Below are 16,770 nucleotides of genomic sequence, written 5' to 3'. Positions count from 1 at the left end.
TTTTTCCCAAAAGGGCTAAGTTGTTTAGAACATTTGGAATCATAGATGCTTTTTATAAAAAAAAAACTGTAGCTACTATTGCCCAGTAGTAATGGTAGTAAACCATTCCCATGTGAGTGCAAAAGTTTCCCCCACTATATTTAGTGTTCTAAAGGCTTCAATGATCATGTGGGCCATTTACCCTTGATCTGTTACACCTGGGAAATTCCATAGGATTCCAAAATATCTTATGAACTGCTTGAGAAGTTTTATCCCTCGACATCTCTCTCCGGCCATAATTAATAATAACACTAATCCCAGATTTATGAAGCGTGACTTATCACCCCTAATCCTATCCAGGCCCTGCTGCTGGCGCCGGGACTCAAACCGTGTGCCCCGCGCTCTGGAGTCTGCCGCTCTTGCTGCTGCACCACATCTCTCCTCATACTGGGCCTCATTCCCGGAAACTACTTCACCTAGGAGCAAGCACTGATAAAACCAGTTAGTCTTGATTCAATGCTTGCACACATGCTCAGATAAATAGTGTTTATGCTAGGGGTCACAAATGTATGCAGATTTCATTCCACCCACTCCTGACCTCTGCTGATGTGTGATATCACACCTCTACTTCTTCATAATTTCAAAAGCATTGAAAAGCTGTTAGATCTAGGCTTAATGTGCTAACTTTTTCAAACACATTCACAAACACAATTCACAAAGGCAGTATGAGTACAAACATTATTGCAAGACCTATTGGCTTTGCTTGTGCTTTTTTTCATTAGTATCAGTGCAGTGACATTCCATTACCTTCACACATACATGCACCAATTCCTGGATTTAGATGAGCTATATGCACAGAGAGACATACTGTGATGATTCAAGTGAATCAGCGCTCCTGAGGTGAACCATTTTGGATACAGTACCCAAGCATGAGGGAATTCTCCATTTTTTAAATATCTTTTGGCAGATGTGTGCATTATAATTTGGAATGCTGGAGAAATGTCCAAAGATGGTGGCAATGAGGTGGTCTCTATTACAATTGTATTATGGAAATCTATACCTTAACATTGTTCATATATATTAGAAAATGCATTTTAAATACCCACAGGATAGGTGGTGGATACATTGAAAATATCTTCAAAATCATTAGGCCTAAGCACTGAATAGTCCTGTCTACGCACAGGATCCGGGGGGGGTGGAGGAAGGGGGAGACGCTCTGAAACGTGTAAGGCTGAGGAAAATATCCGATGAACAAGTGCCTGTGTGCCTTCATTAACTCTGATGCGGAGTGCTTCTCCGAATCGAGGGTCCTTGTTTTACAAAATGAATCATCGGCTATCCAGTCGAGGAGATTGCACCACCCCATGGTTTCAAAGGGGGCCACTGAGACATGGAACTGTTCAAACGTGTTCGAGTGGGCTATCTGATTGCCAAAAATAACGGAGCATTTCTTCATCTTGGAAGCCCACTGGAGGGCAGTTTTAATTTAACAAATTGGAATCAGCACAGTACCTACTATGAGGGAACAATAACTAAAGGCATCATAAAACTCACGAAAAGAGAAAGAATGACGGACTTCAAATCCCAGCATTCAGTACTAAACTGAACTTGCCTGTTGCCAATTAAGGGCTGAATAAATGAAATGCTGGTAGAATGCCTTTATGTGTAAACTGCGCCGGGACTGTTACGCCTGTGACCAAGGAGCAGGACGCTCCGAAACGCTTAAGGCTGAGGAAAATATCCGATGGAGAAATGTCTGTTCGTCTTCATTAACTCTGATGCCGAGTGCTTCTCCGAATCGAGGGTCCTTGTTTTACTAACTATATATATATATCGACACCAACATCCCTCACCATTGCAGAGGAAACCGAGAACCACGGGACACCAGGTGAGCTGCCAAATTCCTTTTAATTCAGGCGTTGTGCATGACGCGTTTCGTTTTATGTAAAACTTCATCAGATGCCGCCAGGAATCTCACAAGTGCTTCTCCCGCCCACGTTTAAAAGCTATGTATCCCGCTAGGATTGGTCAGGATACTGCTAGTGTCTTCGCGCTGGGTAGGCACAAACTCAGGGAACTGGATTTGCACGGAGCAGACATCGTAATGTAAGTACTGACCCCAGTGGGCGGTGTCTGCTCCCTACTTCCCAACGCTGACCTTGATCTTTCTCCTGGGCGATGTAGCAGCTCTCCGTGTTCCTCACCCCACCGCTGAAAATCCCGGAAAAGGTCCGTGCATACCGCCTTAGTAAGCAGCATGTCCACACGAAGTCGCAGTCCACTAGATAGCGGCCGGACAGATCTCGGGCATGCGGCGTGTCCAGGCGCTACCACAATGTTTGTAGTTAGTCAAAACTTGCCACCAAAATCTCCGGACACTATTGGGGCGGGTTCTCTAAGGGGTGTTCGTGGCTGCACCCCAAAACATCGACACCAACATCCCTCACCATTGCAGAGGAAACAGAGAACCACGGGACACCAGGTGAGCTGCCAATTTCCTTTTAATTCAGGCATTGTGCATGACGTGTTTCATTTTATGTAAAACTTCCTCAGATGCCGCCAGCAATCTCACAAGTGCTTCTCCCGCCCACGTTTAAAAGCTATGTATCCCGCTAGGATTGGTCAGGATACTGCTAGTGTCTTCGCGCTGGGTAGGCACAAACTCAGGGAACTGGATTTGCACGGAGCAGACCTCGTAATGTAAGTACTATATATATATATATATATATATATATATATATATATGTGTGTGTGTGTGTCAAAAGTCAAGGTTGCCGTTTCTTGAGCTGCACTCGCAGGATAACTCCGCTGACACTCCACAAGCACCCCTGCATGACACGCACTTCCTGGTCTCTGCCAACGCGTTTCGGGTACACGCCCTTCTTCCTTGGCAGTCGAAACACAAATAGGCAAAATGTTATCCACCGGTCACATCCCAATTTATTAACATAATGCGCTTCAGGTGATTTGTTACGCAATGATTCCCGGGACTGGTAGTCTTTATCACACCCATGTGGGTCGCTGCTAATAGTTGCAAGTAAGATAAAAGTTCTTAAAGGTACCATGACATGTCCAATGCAGAAGCACTTGTAAATAACCCAGCGTAACCCCGCTTCAATATACGCTGTCTCAATAAACAGCGACGGATCCACCAGGGTACTTTGGCGGTGCAGTCTCATGGCCCAGGGAGGACCACTAAATCTCAAAAGTCAAGGTTGCCGTTTTTATAGCTGCACTCGCAGGATAACTCCACTGACACACCACAAGCGCCACTGCATGGCAAGCACTCCCTGGTCTCTGCCAAAGCGTATGTATACATTAATTTTTATGTGTACATATGTATGTGTGCACAGCTATTCACTAGAAAAGAATACTTATATTGAAAAAAAACAGCTAACTTTGGAGCCTGTCAACAAGCTAATGTCCATACTTAATCTATTTATTTTTTGTGGGAAAAAAAACAATGAAACTAAATAGTGACTACATTAACCGCATAATTCACACGCCTTTCATTAAATGAAGGGCCATGTTATCAGATTGGCTACCGTACACAGGAGAGTAAAACTAGCATATTAATTAAAGGGTGGGCTCTATTCCCACTGGAAGTTAACAGTATGTCTCACAACCGATAGCTCATGTGCTGTCTTAGGCAAGACTTAAAAATGATGTACTCTGGCCAGTGTAGAAACCGCTACCAAGATAGCAACGTATTGGTATTACACTCTTGTCCGTCTCCACAAATGCAACCCATCAAAAGATCCTTTATGCTGGCGAGGGTGCGGTTTACCACGCACCCGTTTCCCACATTCTGTGGGATTGCCCTCGTTTGCAGTCCTACTGGATGCAGGTACTCATTTAGATACGGAACTGCCCCGTTTCCCAGCATATATCCTCCTGGGTTTACCGAATACCCTCATGTTCCCTCTCAATTCACGTAGGGGCCGCCAAATTGCGCTTGCCTTAGGGGCGTCCCTTCAAAACATTCTCACACACTGGGATTCCACCCACCAACCTACATACACGGGATGGCTGCACTGCATGTGGTACATTGTTGGCATGGAGGAGATCTCCCTTTCACTAACTTATAAGAGCACCTCATTCCCCAAACTGTGGGAACCCTTTTTATCGCTGCTATCTTCTAAGTTCAACGAAAGTACCTGCCCTAAATATTTTAGGTTGCTGCGCCTTACTGAACAGGATCAGGAGGCCTCTCAAAGAGCAGCATAACTAGCTTAGACATGCTCAAACCTGGGGGTGGGGGGTGTAGGGGGGGATGAGGGGTGGAACTTGGGGTGGGAGTAGATGTTGGGGTTGTTAATCAAGAACTCTATAGCTTTCCCCCACACTGTGGGAGGTCAGAATGCACATTTTGCTTGCTGCTGTTTATTTGTGGTTTTTGCAAAACTCGATAAAGACATTTTCAACAAAACTAAAAAATGCTGTACTCTTCCTTGTTTGGGGAGATAGGAGGATTGCTTATGACTCTGAGGATTCTTCTGGAAGAGAACTAGGATTACAGGTAAGTAATGTTTCCTTCTCTTACAGGGATTTTTCATCAATAGTCCTAAATACCGAATGGGGTAACAAGCCCATCCTGCTAGAAATGGTGGTCAAGAAAGTTAACCAGCATCAACCAACACCCAAATAGATTCCTCAACGAGGTCTGACCTGCTTGGGCATCCAACCTGGAGTCTGGATTCAGACAATAGTCATTCATAAATTTGTGTATGGAGCTACAGGTAGCAGCTTTACATATGTCTGAAATAGGGACATTTCTTTAAAGAGTCACAGTGGCAGACTTTCCCTTGTTTGAATGAGGTTTAGATCTACCGGGAAGGGACTGCGCTTGTGCTCTGATAAGCTTCAACCTGGATCCAGAGCTCCACTGCTAACTTTAAAGGTTCTAGCAGCGCAATCCAAATTCAAACAAAGACAGTGTGACATGAAAATAATCCCCCCTCCCAGGCAGCAGTTATTAAGTTGTACCGCCTTCAGGAAACATATTGTACACGGCTGTGCACGACATATGCCTTTAATATCTTGCTTCTCACTAGGGTTCAAAATGATGTATCCAAAGGCGATCCGGGAGCAGGAAGTCAAACTCTGTTGTGAAACACAGGAAGAGGTCACACTCGAAGCAATGTTTTGTATTCAACATCAAGGGGCAGGTCCAACAGCATCCATCCTACATTAAGTCCCGATGCCCATCCTTGAGACAGAGGCGGTCTTGGAATGTTCCCAAACGTATGCCAATCTACGAAATCACCAAAGAGTAACTGTGAGAAGTTGGCCTGATATATGATGTCACTAATTCTAGTGTACACCTTGTATCAGTCCAAACAACCCTTATGGTGATTGGTTGTAAAGTCAACCTTATAGACCAGCTATCCTAGTGGTAGCATGGACAAGAGCAGTCTTAGGCTAAACTCTGAATGGCATGTGAAGCCAGCTGTTATACCATATGTAATCCCTTGAATACCAAATGAAAGGACACCACAACAGATATATATATAAAAATAGAATGTATTTATTCTAGTCAAACCCTCAGCACTCTTTATGAGATTCGAGGTAAGTACAACACAGTCTTAATTATGCATACATTAAATCACACAGGTAAGTAATACAGTTAGGCCCTAGGGGCCACGCAAACCATATACTAAGTAAGTGGTATAAGGACCACTGTCACGAACACAGGATAGGCCTAGGCCTAGGGAATCGCTGGGGCTACACTAAACTACCAACAGTTAGGAAGTGGGAGGCCCACGGGATTCAGGTGCAGAGTGGAAACACTCACGCGTAATGCGTAAAAGTCGATAGAATTTCTAACAGTTAGAAATTAGCAGATTTAGGACACTTCTGGTATAGCTAGAAAGTCGAGACTCGGAAACTAGACCCTAGGATAGTCAATACCCTTGTGAGCACCGAAGTACCCAAGTTACCTAGCCCACGGGCTGCGGGTGCATAGGTGTGAACTTGCGTCGGGTTTCGTCGTGGACTTCTATGGATGCCTGAAGGAAAGTTGCTGACAGGCAGTCAGTGAAGAGTGTCCGGTGGATCCCAAGGTGGGGATCAAGAAGGAAGGAAACCTGCAAGCAGAAGGGACAGAGTCTAGGTCACCAGCCAGGAGCCGGGAAGGAACCAGGAAGGAACCAGGCGATGTCGTGAAGATGCAGGTGAAGAGGTGAAGCTTGTCGCAGCAGCCACGGGTACCAGGAGACGTCGAGGACGACCAGGACCAGGAGGTGAGCTGTCCCACGAAGGCTCTTGCAGTCAGCGGCGTCGAAGTCGAGTCAGGACCCAACAAGCCTTGGCAAGCGTAACCCACGCAGGATGGAGGACTTGCTTCTGGTGCAGACCAGGAAGGTCTGGGGTGCTTCTCTTTCACAGAGGAGCGGGTGCCAGTCTGGAGGAGCCGGACCAGCAAGATGAAAAGTAAAGGTTCGTCGTCGCAGAGGCTACTAGCCAACGGGCCAGCAACCGGACAACACGTCGAGCAACACAGGTGCAGAAGGGCCCCACGCAGAACACGTGAAGTGTGGGGAGCTGGTCTTCTTTGCAGATGGTGCTCGGGAGTGGGGCTTCTCAATTCCCCAAGCACAGCCTCGAGGGAGCCTCGGAAGCCGCGCTAGTCAGTTACTCGACACTTTTCCCAAGTCGCCGGTCCCACGTCCCTCGTCGCCTCCACGGGTCTCCGCGCTGGAGAGGTGGATCTGGTTCAGAGGTGTCTGGAAGTCTCGGCGCTGGTCAGTCTCTGCAGTCGTCCCTCGTAGGATTCAGTTGCAAAGCAAGCAGCGGTCGCAGGATGGTGCCTGGTTGCCCAGGGTGGTCACTCCTTGGCCACAAGGGAGATTTCTTCAGTCTTCTTCCTGAGGTCGAATGTCGAAGGTCCAGAGTTTCAGTTCAAGTTGCAGATTCAGGTTAATCTAATTTAGCAGGGCCCAACTAGCTACTAATATACTGGGCTAGTGGGCTGGGCTACCTGCAAGGTCCCTCCTATGGGTGGGACCAGGAAGGGGAGTGGCTACACCCCCTTTCCTTTGTCCAGTTTCGCACCAGAGCTGGGGCTGGAGTGCCCCAGCACCGGTTTGAACTGGACTATGCATGGGACACCTTGTGTGCCCCAGGCAGTGTCTCGTTCCATTCAACCCTCCCTGCCCCAATACACTAAATCCTGTCTAGGGTGGTGCTCGCACCTCCCGAGGCAGGAAACCTATTGTCCAAGCCTCCCTCGCTGGAAGGACTCCCAGCAGCAGGAGGTCAGACTTGTGTCTGTGGCAGCAGCATCCATTTTGTGATGCTGGGACTCTGGTTAACTTTAACCGGGTAAGTAGGTTTTAGCATGTCTTCTCCCTCTAGAAGGGGGGAATAATATCCTCATTGCCAGAAATGGTATGGGGGTATTATTCCAAAGTGTTAAACACCTTACACGACATGTTTCGATAAAGCCAAACCATAGTTACCATATCCGTTTAAGATTACAAGGCACTTTAAGAGTATATGGTAAGCTATTTCATAGAACAGCTATAAGGACATGGTTCCGAAAGCTGCAGACAGGCTCAGCTCATGCTAGAGCTCCATCTCACATGTTACCAAGCACTCTGCCTCCAGGATTGTTAAGGTCTGCCATAGGAGTGGCTGATAGGTACACGTGTCTATATATAAGGTAGGTATAGGAATACTACACCTAAGCAAGGGGTGATTACACGACCTTGCCCCAGCTGAGTGATCAGCCAGTTGTATCATAATGGAAGGCCAGGCCAGGGGTGGCATAATACATGCTGCAGCCCCTGGTAGACCTAGGGTACACCTATGCCCTGGGTACCTAAGGTACACTGTACAGGGGCCAATAAGGTGATCCTATCCAATTGGGTTATGCACCTAAAGTACATAGTATTAGTTTAGAGAGAGAACAGCTGGGCTGTGGGTCTGATTAGCAGGCCCACAGCCACATTTAAGTCGAAAACCAGTGATGCAAAAGCAAAACGTGGGGGTGAACATAGAAAGCAGACCCTACTCTCCTACACAACCCCCCCCCCCCCCCCCCAAACTTAGGGACATTAAACTAACCTTGACCAGTTGAGTCTTCATGTTCTAAGTGGAAATATCTGGAGAGTCCATCTGCATTGGCATGGTCAGTCCCAGGTCTATGTTCCACTGTAAAGTCCATCCCCTGTAGGGAAATGGACCACCTAAGAAGTTTGGGATTTTCACCCTTCATTTGATTTAGCCACAAGAGGGGCTTATGGTCTGTCTGAATCTGGAAGTGAGTGCCAAACAAGTATGGCCTCAGCTTCTTCAGGGCCCAAACCACAGCAAAGGCCTCCCTCTCAATAGCTGACCAACGTTTCTCTCTAGGGGTCAGCCTTCTACTAATAAAAGCAATGGGCTGGTCTTGACCATCTACATTCAGTTGTGAAAGAACAGCTCCCACACCCAAGGTAGTTGGAGGAGTCCAGTCCTTTATGGTCTGGATCTTGCTCTCCAGTGGTTGAACCTGACCCCCACCGACTAGGTGGCCCAGGTATACAACCTTGCTCTGCCCTATCTGGCACTTAGTGGCCTTGATAGTGAGGCCTGCCTTTTGCAGGGCCTCTAAAACATTCCTCAGGTGGACCAGGTGATCCTCCCAGGTGGAGCTAAAGACAGCAATATCATCAAGATAAGCTGCACAGTAGTTATCCAGGCCTGTAAGGACTTGATTCACCAACCTTTGGAAGGTGGCAGGTACATTCTTCAAACCAAAGGGCATTACCACAAATTGATAATGTCCTCCTGGGGTCGAGAAAGCAGTTTTGGCCTTTGCATTCTCAGCTAGTCTGATTTGCCATTAGCCTGCTGTCAGGTCAAATGTGCTCAAAAACGTAGTAGCTGCCAGTCTGTCAATGAGCTCATCTGCCCTAGGTATTGGGTGGGCATCTGTCCTAGTGACAGCATTGAGACCTCTGTAGTCCCGCAAAACCTCATCTCTCTCTTACCATCTTGGGTGTGAGGTTTAGGAACAAGAACTACAGGACTAGCCCAAGGGCTCTCTGAAGGTTCAATGACTCCCAGCTCCAACATCTTTTGTACCTCAACTTTTATACAGTCCCTGACATGGTCAGGTTGCCTGTAGATTTTACTCTTCACAGGCAGACTGTCACCAGTGTCCACCTCATGGGTGCACCAGTTTGTCTGACTTGGGGTCAGAGAGAACATATGTCTGTAGGATTGCAGAACTTGTCTGCAGTCCTGTTGCTGATGGACAGTGAGGCTGTCAGAAAAGACCACACCATCAACTGAGCCATCATCAGGGTTCTGAGTCAACAGGTCTGGGAGAGGGTCACTCTCTTCCTCCTGCCCCTCATCTGTAGCCATGAGTAAGCCCATGTCTGCCCTGTCAACATATGCCTTCAATCTGTTGACATGAAGCACCCTATGGGGGCTTCTGGGAGTCCCAAGGTCCACCAAGTAGGTGACTTCTCCCTTTTTCTCAACAATAGTGTGGGGTCCAGACCATTTGTCTTGGAGTGCTGCTGGGGCCACTGGCTCCAACACCCACACTTTCTGCCCTGGCTGGTACACAGTCAGCACAGCCTTTTGGTCATGGCAAGCTTTTTGGAGTTCTTGGCTTGCCTCAAGGTTTTTAGAAGCCTTCTTCATATACTCTGCCATCCTGGAGCGGAGGCCAAGTACATAATCCACTATATCAAGTTTGGGTTGTCTGAGAGGTCTCTCCCATCCTTCCCCATAGGGGTCCTCTTACAGGATGCCCAAACAAAAGCTCAAAAGGGCTGTAGCCAACCCCCTTTTTTGGACCTCTCTGTAAGCAAACAGAAGGCAGGGTAAAAGGATGTCCCATCTTCGCCTAAGCTTATCTGGTAAACCTTTTATCATCCCTTTTAGGGTCTTGTTGAACCTTTCAACAAGCCCATTGCATTGTGGGTGATAGGGGGTAGTGAATTTGTAGTTTACACCACACTCCTTCCACATTGCAGTCAAGTATCCTGACATGAAGTTGGCACCTCTGTCAGACACCACCTCCTTTGGAAAACCCACTCTGGAGAAGACTCCAAGTAGGGCTCTTGCCACAACAGGCGCTGTTGTGGTCCTCAGGGGAATAGCTTCTGGATACCTGGTGGCATGGTCCACTATCACCAGTATAAATCTGTGCCCCGATGCTGTAGGGGGGTCCATTGGTCCTACAATATCTATCCCCACTCTCTCAAAGGGAACCCCCACCACAGGTAGTGGTATGAGGGGGGCCTTTGTGGTTAAATGTTAAATGTTATGTTAAATGTTATCGGATTTCTAGAGCGCATAGCTGCCCGTGAGCGTCCCAGCGCTGAACAAGTACTGATGGAAAGAGAGGGAGAGAAGCTCATGGGAACAGCCATGTCTTCAAGGATTTTCGAAATGCCAGAAGATTAGGTTGGGCACGGAGGTCAGGAGGGAGGGAATTCCACATCTTGGACACATTGTAAGAGAAGCGCCGGCCTCCTGATCGTGCTCGAAAGATCTTGGGTAGTTTAGTAAGGTTGGCATTGGATGATCGAAGGGGTCTGGAAGTGTTATAGGGAGTAACTAGATCTCTGAGTATGGGGGGGGCTTTCCCATTCAGAATTTTGTGTGTGAGGCAGAGTGACTTGAACTGCACTCTTTCCATGATGGGTAGCCAGTGCAGTGCTCGCATGGCTGGTTTGGCTGAGCAGCGGTTCCTGGTGTTGGTCAGAATCCTGGCGGCGGCATTTTGAACTACCTGAAATTTGGTAGTGACTTTTAGAGGTGCACCAAGGTAGAGTGCATTGCCGTAGTCCAACCTTGATAAAATGAGACCCTGTATCAAAAGTTTCCTTGATTGGAAAGGGAGTAGAGGTAGGATTTTTCGGGTGGATCGCAGGAGACCAAAGCAGACTCCGGCAGTTTTTCTTGCTTGGGTTTGCATGGTGAGATTTTTGTCCAGCCATAGACCGAGGCTTTTAATCTCGGGCTTAGGGGTTGGAGGTTTACCCATGCAAGGGGGCCAGAGGGAGTCTGTGAGGAGGTGGGCTTGATTCCCCATCACCATGATCTCCGTCTTGTCGCCGTTGGGCTTTAAGTGGGATCTGTCCATCCAGCTGACAATGTCAGTCAGGCAGGAATAGAGGTCTATATTGGGATTTTTTTGCTGGGTGAGGGAAACCACCAGCTGCGTATCGTCTGCGTATGTTAGGAGTTTTATCCCGTGTGGGGTGACTATCTGTTCCAGGGGGGACATATATATGTTGAAGAGTGTAGGGCTCAAAGAAGAGCCCTGGGGCACTCCACAACGTACAGGGGTCTCTTTGGATGAATAGTTGCCCTGTATGACCTGGAATGAGCGGTCTTGCAGAAATGATTTCAGCCAGGATAAGGCGAGGCCTGAAATCCCAAGATCGCTAAGTCGCTGGGCCAGGATCTGATGGTTGACCGTGTCGAAGGCCGCACTTAGGTCCAGGAGGGTCACTGCCACTGGTCCTCCTGTATCCATGATCTTCCTGGCCTCCTCGACCACCGTCGGCATCGTGGTTTCAGTGCCCTGACTCGGGCGGAAGCCTGTCTGTGAGGATTTGAGTAGTTCGTTGGTCTCGAGATAGTTGGATAGCTGAGAGTTTATGAATTTGTCTGTTATCTTGCTAGTGCATGGGAGGAGGGAGATTGGCCTGAAGTTGGAAAGGTTGAGGGGGTCCAGATTTGGTTTTTTTAGTAGAGCCCTGACCTTCGCCTTCTTCCAGCTGGAGGGAACCGTTCCGTTGGTCAAAGAGGCATTGATTACGTTTACCAGTGGTTCGAGAATAGTCGGTTTTACAAGTTTTAAGATTTTTACTGGGGCTGGGTCTGAAGGTGAGCCACTTTTGAGTGACTGGAGAATAGGCGCCAGAGTGTCAGGGCTTATGAGGGTGAATGAATCAAGTCTCGTGTTAAGCGTGTTGGTCTGTTCTGCCGCTACCGGAGGATGATCCGTGTTGGAAAGGGGGGGAAGTTTTTGTAAGATATTTTGGATTTTTTGGTCAATAAATGCGGCCAGTTTGTCACATTGGTTATCTGAGGGGTCGACAGATCCTGCCGGTTCTGGTGTTTTTAAGAGTTGTTTGACGATTTGGAAAGTCTCCCTTGATGAGCAGGATGCCGCACTAATTTTCTCTTGGAAAAAGGCGGATTGTGCATTTTTCAAGGCTTTTTTGTACGCAAGAATCGACAGTCTGTAGTCTTTCTTGCGCTCAGGGTCGAAGTCTTTCCACCACACTCTTTCAGCTTTTTTACAGATTTTTTTAGGTGGCGGGTCTCCTGTGTAAACCATGGGGCCGGGGTTTTTTTACGGGAGGTAAGGTGCGGTTTTTTTGGGAGGATCGTGTTAAGGGAGTTTTCGATCCAAGAGGAGAACTTTATGTCTGCTCTTATAGGGTCTAATTCGTGGATTGGTTTACGGCGTTCTAAGGCTTGTTTCCATTTTTCGATGTCTAGTTTGGCCCAGGGACGCGTGGGAGCGACAGAGGGCTTGTTGGGGGGGGAGATGTTAGGTACTTCCCATCTGAAAGGGATGAGTAGGTGGTCCGACCATGGCAGAGGGATCGGGGCGTTGGTTTTAAGATCATCGATGTTGCATATGATAGGGTCAAGTAGATGTCCGAGCCTATGTGTAGGTTGGTTGTTCTGGAGTTGAAGCTGAAGAGTCGCTAAATCTGCCAGTAGTTCTGCTGCAGTATCGTCATCGTCCTTATCAAAATGAATGTTAAGGTCCCCTAGGATTATCATGTTAGACGAAGTGCTCGAGAGAGCAGTTGAAAATTCTAGTAGGGAGCTACAAAATTGGCCTAAGGGCCCTGGTGGGCGGTAAATGAGGACTCCTGAGAGGGAGTTGCAAGGGGACAGTTGGATGTTGAAATGTACATTTTCACAGTTCGACAAGTGAATTGGTTGGAAATCTGTTACGACAGACCTTTGGGTTTTGAACTTCGTAGAGACTGGGTACGCCCTTCCCTTCCGGGAGTTTCCTCCCCCTTACCCTCCTTGCCAAGGTTACTGCTCAGAGGACCATCTGCTTCTCCTTCAGAAAGAGGTTCTAGCCTTGCTTCAAAAGGGTGCAATAGAGGTGGTTCCGGGGCAGGAAAGGGGTCAGGGATGCTACTCCCGGTATTTCCTGATTCCCAAAAAGGACGGCAGATTGCATCCAATCCTGGACCTCAGAGTCTTGAACTTTTACCTAAAACAGGAGAAATTAAAGATGCTGACCCTTGCGCAGGTTCTTCAAGCGTTGCAGCAAGGAGACTGGATGGTGTCGCTCGACTTGCAGGACGCGTACTTCCATGTCCCAATCCTGAAGTCGCACAGGAAGTATCTCCGTTTTACGGTTGGGTCGCAACATTACCAGTTTGCGGTCCTCCCGTTTGGTCTTACTACCGCACCTCGAGTCTTCACAAAGGTGATGGCGGTGGTGGCTGCTCATCTCAGGAGTTTGGGGATTCCAGTTTTCCCCTACCTGGACGACTGGCTTCTGAAGGCAGGGTCCCCAGAGATGGTGCAGCGTCATCTGCAGGTAACATCTCAGCTGTTATTCGACTTGGGTTTTTCAATCAATGTGCCCAAATCTCACCTGGTGCCCTCTCAACGCAACCTGTTTATAGGGGCAGTACTGGACACTACGTTGTGTCGAGCATTCCCTTCTCCACAAAGGATTCTCGACATTTAGGAGATGGTCCCTTTATTCCACAATGGAGCGGTTGTTCCAGTTCTGAAGGTCCTTCGCCTGCTCGGTCTGTTCGCTTCCTGCATTCTGTTGGTCAACCATGCACGCTGGCACATGAGAGTGCTCCAGTGGTGCCTCCGCAAGCAGTGGTATCAGCACAACGGGGGTCTCAGGGAGTCGATCAAAGTCTCCAGAGAAGCTGCAGCGGATCTATCTTGGTGGAGCGTGGAGGGCAATCTGTCTCAAGGAAAGCCCTTCTATCTGACTCCGTCGGTGGCCACAGTGATAACGGATGCATCCACCTCAGGGTGGGGTGCTCATCTGGGGGATCTGTAGATCAAGGGTCTTTGGTCTCCAGAGGAAAGGTTGCTTCACATCAACCTTCTGGAGTTACGGGCGATACGTTTGGCGCTCAAGGCCTTCCTCCCTTCCCTTTGCGGTCGGTCGATTCAAGTCCTGACGGACAAAACTACCGCGATGTGGTATGTCAACAAGCAGGGAGGAGTGGGGTCTCTTTGTCTCTGCAGAGAGGCTCTGTGTCTATGGTCCTGGGCTCAGGACCATCAGATTTGTCTGATGGCAAATCATCTGGCCGGGGTTCTAAACGTACGTGCGGACAGTCTCAGTCGGCAGTTCTCCGCCGAACACGAGTGGAGGCTCCATCCGGAGGTGGTTCGTCATGTCTTTCGGACGTGGGGGACTCCTCGGGTGGACCTGTTTGCCACCCGCGAGAACGCACACTGCCCGTCATTCTGCAGTTTCCGATGCAGGGGGCGTTGGGGGACGCGTTTCAGTGTAGTTGGGGTTCACAACTCCTTTACGCGTTTCCTCCCATACCCTTGATTCCTCGGGTTCTTAGGAAGATTTGCCAAGACCGGGCCCAAGTCATTTTGATCGCCCCGGATTGGCCAAGAAGGGTGTGGTATACAGATCTTCTCCACCTCTCCTTGTGCCCTCCGCTCCATCTCCCTCTGAGGGCAGACCTCCTCTCGCAGTCGGAGGGGCAGGTTCTACACCCCCACCTCCAGAGCTTACACCTTCATGCCTGGAGATTGAACGGGGCAACCTGAGTTCCTTCTCTCTCCCGCCTGATGTGGTGGACGTTATTTTATCGGCCAGGCGACACTCCACCAAGTCCATTTACTCCTACAGGTGGTCTAAATGTGTAAAATGGTGTGGAGAGAGGTCCATTGACCCTTTAAAGGCCCATCTTTCTAATGTACTCCATTTTGCTCTTTCCTTGGCTCAGCAGGGCTGTGCTGTGGCCACAGTCAAGGGCTATCATTCGGCCTTATCGGCTTTTCTTTGCCTTCCGGATCAACCGTCACTGTTTAAATCTCCGGTTGTTCTGAGGTTTATCAAGGGCCTTACAAACATGTTTCCTCCCACTCCTTTTGTAATGCCACAGTGGGACCTTAATCTTGTTTTAACCTTTCTGATGGGGTCCCCATTTGAGCCTTTACATAGCTGTCCTTTGAGGCTGTTGTCCTTTAAGGTGGTCTTTCTTGTAGCCATAACCTCGGCAAGGAGGGTGAGTGAGCTCCAAGCTCTTAGTTCTAAACCCCCTTTTCTTACATTACATGCTGAAAGGATGGTTCTTAGGACCAGGGCTGGTTTCCTGCCAAAAGTTGTTGCTCCGTTCCATTTGGGGTAGTCTGTTACTCTCCCTGTTTTTTATCCTCCTCCACATCCTTCCAAGGAGGAGGAAAGACTCCATCGCCTGGACCCGAAAAGGGCTGTGAGTTTTTATCTGGACAGGACTAAAGACTTTCGTCTAGATGATCAACTCTTCGTTGGCTATGTTGGTCATTCGAAGGGTAGAGCGGTGCACAAGCGCACGCTATCAAGATGGATCATCCTTGCCATCAAGATCTGCTACGCCCTGGCTGGTAAGACTCCTCCTGAGGGCATTAGAGCTCATTCAACTAGAGCGAAATCATCAACATCTGCTTTGGCCCGGGGTGTTCCTGTGGCAGTTATTTGTAAAGCCGCGACTTGGGCCTCCCTCCATACTTTCGCAAAGCATTATTGCTTGGACTCTGAGATGAGGAGGGAGGGCCACTTCGTGCGCTCTGTCTTGCAAGACTTTCTGGTATAGGAAGGTGGACACCCTCCTCCGGGAGTGGGGACTGCTGTGGGAATCTATTCACAAGGTGAGGAATCCACTGGCAGATGTATCCATCAGAAGAACAAGTTACTTACCTTTGGTAACGCTTTTTCTAGTGGATACAGTATCTGCTTGTGGATTCCTCACTGGCCCACCCGTTGTCCACCTTTGTGTACCATGAAATACGTCTTGTTTGGAATGCTTGTACATTTGTTGGAAATGCTTGTTTATTTAGCATCCTTTTCCATTGTATACTGTGTATATGTGTTGGTATACTGTATACTGTGTATACTTTGAGTTTGTCGTTGGTTCACCTGTTCGCCTCGAAGGCACTGAAAAAATGGGTGGAACTGACGTCATCACGCCGACGTGGGCCTCTTATGGCTCTGGTGACGTCATACGGAGTCGCGAGCGGAGCCGATGTATTGTGACGTCGCCCACGTCGACGTGGAGTGCTGGGGAAGAAAAAATTCCGTGGAATGCTGGCGCAGGGGATATTCAAAAGGTGAGGAATCCACAGGCAGATACTGTATCCACCAGAAAAAGCGTTACCGAAGGTAAGTAACTTGTTCATCAGGCCAACTTGTCATAGTCTTCCCCTGGTGACCACTATGTATTTGTGCTAAATACCGTTCTATTTACTAAGTATTGTGTGTTTTGTGTTCCTGTCTCTGGGTAGGAGATAGTACAATTGTGGTAGTGAGTATTTGTAATAAAATACATATTTTTATAACTACACTGTGATTAAGTTCTGGTAAAACAAGCTGTTTTACACGCCTTCTGGACGAAGCCTGAAGGCTGCTCTCCAAAGCTACCTCTAAGAGAGCTTTCTTATGTAGTCTAAGATCACTAAAATCACCATAAGGGTTGTCTGGATTAGTGCAGGGTGCTAAACTTACATAAGTGAGCACCATATACTAAGCCAACCACTCACAGTATGGCTACCCAGAAGGGCCTCCTAACGCTAATCAGCTTCAGGCACTTCTGAAAAGTTTTGATTTAA

At 48.3% G+C, this 16,770-nt stretch overlaps 1 protein-coding gene across 2 annotated transcripts in view; it reads left to right on the top strand.

Annotated features, from left to right (window-relative positions):
• Nucleotides 1-16,770, top strand: part of MROH1 (maestro heat like repeat family member 1) — a 2,508,022-nt gene that overhangs the window by 924,076 nt on the left and 1,567,176 nt on the right. The window lies entirely within an intron of this gene.

The sequence above is a fragment of the Triturus cristatus genome, chromosome 5_1 (assembly GCF_964204655.1).
Source record: "Triturus cristatus chromosome 5_1, aTriCri1.1, whole genome shotgun sequence".
NCBI lineage: Eukaryota > Metazoa > Chordata > Amphibia > Caudata > Salamandridae > Triturus > Triturus cristatus.
Note: the sequence above shows the minus strand (reverse complement) of the source record. Positions and strands in the feature narration are given on the sequence as shown.